Raw genomic sequence first — 3,709 nt, 5'->3', positions numbered from 1 at the left:
TCGCACGCTGCTGCCCATGCGCGCCCAGCCGCGAGCTCAGCCGCGCCTGGGCGCTCCGCCCCGCGCGCCCGCGCCACCAAGCCCGCGCCCGCCTCGCCCCGACCGCCTCGCCTCGCCCCGCCGCCCGTCGCCCACCACCACGCCTGCAGCTGCGCCCCGCCGCCCGTCGCCCCATCGTGGCCGCGTGGAGATGGCCGCCGGCTGCAAAAGAAGAGAGAGGGAGAGAGAGAAAAAGGAGAGAGAGAAGGACAGGTGGGTGGGCAGCCGGGCCCATCTGGTTCCAATGACAGGTGGGCCGGGGGTCACATGCAAAGGGACAGGGGCGGACGAGGACCACGCAGAAAACGTCCGGGCGTGTCCGTTTCAGATCCAAACCCAGACCAAGTTTGCTCCGAGAATGGGTCGAGGTGGACAAGAAACGGACGTTTTTTTAGAATGGGGTCGCGCGTTGGGACGTCTCGTATGTCCGTTTTACCTCAAACGGACAGCCCCGAACAATTTGAGGTTGTGCGGTGGAGTTGGCCTTATCGATCCAGAACTGGCCTGGTTTACAGAGGCAGCCCATTACGGCTCTACACATACCAAACAGACGTAACATTTTGGGTTTACACCGTAAACAGGTAAGGTAACAGGGATTTCTTTGCCAAACAAACACCTCCTAGTAACCCGAAAAAAAGTGACACGTAGTGGTAAGATGTAGTAATTAAGAAGAAATGAGATGAGACCAGCAGAACATATCCCGCTCAAGAAATATGCGATCCATAGTCCTTCCAATTATGTTAAGGACTATAAGAAGCTCTTAACAACCACTATATTAGAAAAACTTTTGTGCGTATAGGTAATTAGTGGTGCTGACTCCGAAACCGAAATACCCCCTCCATTCCACAATGTAGTACACTTGCGCTTTTCGAGATCCAGCTTTGACCATAAATTTAACCAATGAGACCGACTGCGACGGGGACAAAAGTGATACCACTAAATTCATATGGAAAATACGAATTCAATGGTATAATTTTTACGGTTAAAGTTGAATCTTGAAAAGCGCGGACATACTACATTGTGAAATGGAGGGAGTACCAGCAGTGCGGCAAAAGAAAACAGGGGCGTCTATGCTATACATGTATTAGTGGCGTTCGCTACGACCTGTTCAGTTACTATTAGTAGGGGTATTACAGCTCGTACCCCCTCGCGTCGCCTCCCTGGGCGATGCCAGGGGGCCAAAAAATCTAGCGCCGCCAGCCTCCCTCGGCCATCCTCCTGCCGCTGCTGCTGCCGGCAAGGTCCGCAGAGGCGGCGGGCCCGATGCCAAGGCGCTAGGGCGGGCGGATCTGCAGCGGGATCCCTTTGAGGCAGCAGGGGCGTCTCTTGTGGTGCGCCCGTGGGCAGCAGGCAGGGCGGCGCCCCTAGCCTGTGCGGTGGCGGGTGGCGGTCCAGGACGGCGATGGGCTTCCCTTCGTGCATGGATGGTGGAAGCATTCCATGGATGAACCGGTGGATGGTTCTGCCCGAAGATGGGTCGCGGCGGCCGCAGATCTGGCGTCCCATCCAGATCCACCGCGGCGTGGTCTTGGCTGGCCGGCGGTGCGTGGAGGGACCGGTGAGGGTATGGAGGATCTCTACCGGAGTACCAGTAGCGGCATACGTCTTCATGGCGAGACTCCGCGCGGTTCTAGCCAGCCACGAGATCAGGATGACACGGCTTCCGGTGAAAATCACGCCTGACTACGGTCTTAGCGGACGATGGCGGCGTCTCTGACGTCGTTTCCTTCTCGAGGCATCGTTGTTGCAGGTCACGTCAACCTGATCGGGAGGTTCCGGGGGAAACCCTAGATCCGGGACTACCGGATCGGACGATGACGACGTTTCGATGTCGTTCTCCCTCCTGGGGGCATCGTTTTGGACCAAGTGTTGGCTGGAGGGGACAAGAGGAGGAGCAGTGCTTCATCTTGTCCATTGATGACGGCGGATCTCGGCGGCGTGGCGCAGTGGAGACTCGGCGCCTGATGAGCGGAGATGGGCTCGCGCAGGAGGGTGACGCTGCCTGGTGTCATGGTGGCGTCGGCGGCAGCTAGACTGGGCGAGGTTGATGCAGTAGTACAACTCTGAAGATGGTTTAGTGGCAGGTGGTTGCGGCGACCTCATACCCGACAGGCGTTCTGGTTGAGGAGCACGCCGGACTGGTGGGTGCCCATACCCGGCAGGCGTCCTGGTTGGGACCCCAAGTCTTTGATGTTTGGTTTGGCTACGAGGTCTGTTTGGTATTAGGCCCAGACTTTCAGCGCCCCTTCATCAACTGGATAGGAATAACGACAGATGTTGCTTAGTTGGTGGCTTTAGTCTTACTGTTGTATGACTTTGTAAGGTCTTGTGTCAATAATTAATAAAATGGCCGTATGCACCGTCCAGATGCAGAGGCCGGGGGTCATCCTCCTTTTCTAAAAAAATGAACACCTCTATTTTTTTGCAATCGTTCTTGGAAACTACCCGCACTAGTGTTCGCATACGAACACGTCACCGTGTACCTTCAACGCCGAGGGTGATGCATCGCATCTCACATCAAAGGAGACCCGTCCGAAAGCGCGATACGCAAGCAATCCAGCAGACGCTTTTGAGGACCTGAAACCCCACGCGCCTGGGAGGGACCCTGTCTGGACGCGCGGCGGCTATGGGCTGCCCTAGGTCGGTTTTCCCGCCCCTAGAGCCTCGAGGATGGCTGCCCTTCAACGAAGAACGAGAGAGAATGAACAAGGGAGAGGTGTAAAACTAGGGTACAAAGTAGATTGATTGTTCGATTGTGTGTTGTTATTCAATCGGCCATCACCTCTTACATATATATGAGGCGCCTGGACTTTCCGTACAAGAAAAGGACTCAAATCCCGTCCAAAACATCAAAAGAACCTAACTTGGACTACGAGGGCCGGAACTTCCGGTCAGCCCGAAACTTCCGGCCTAAAATTACATCAAGTAGCCCACTTGCACAGCTCCTGCAGGTCGCATACGGCTTCGGATCGCAATGGTCCCATAAGCAAAGTTGTCGATCTTGCAATGAAGAAAAACTCTTCAGTTGATCACCTTTTCATCCGAGGTCATCTTGAGATTGGATTCGGGCCCGCAAATCTGCAAATTATATTCAAATTCCAGTTTTCGGGGCGCACCGCGTGCAAAGTTTTTGTTTAGCCCGAAACCTCCCTGGAAGTTTTCCCGGAACTTCCGGGGCAGACTTATGCAACACAACATTTTGGCTCTAATTTTTGCATACGTACTCTGATTTAGACGTTTTTATATCAAAATTGATCATTTCGAGGAGACGGAGACAATCCGTGTAGAAACGTTTCTCATATGAGGCCATCTTGGGGCCGTAATTAGCCGAATAGTGTTCTGAATATAAAATCTGAGTACTTCGAACACAACTTCGGCCTTAGATATGAGACCGGATGGCTATGGTCCAAATATCAAAGTTTCACCTTTTGACGACACAGAACTTTATCACTTTGAGCACTTCTCCATTTGAGGCCATCTTAATTAAGTTCTTGGCCGTGCCAAAATCTGGTGTCAACACATGCCCCCCTGTTTTTCGGCAAACTTGTGTGCCGAAAAATAATTTGCACGATGCTTTTTCTAAGGATGATGTCAACACTCCATCGACCATTTTATGTGCTTAGGGCGATAATTTCTATATCGACCATGTTTTAACTTCTTGTTTACATCA

This window comes from Triticum dicoccoides, chromosome 2A, assembly GCF_002162155.2.
Source record: "Triticum dicoccoides isolate Atlit2015 ecotype Zavitan chromosome 2A, WEW_v2.0, whole genome shotgun sequence".
NCBI classification, from domain to species: domain Eukaryota; kingdom Viridiplantae; phylum Streptophyta; class Magnoliopsida; order Poales; family Poaceae; genus Triticum; species Triticum dicoccoides.
Note: the sequence above shows the minus strand (reverse complement) of the source record.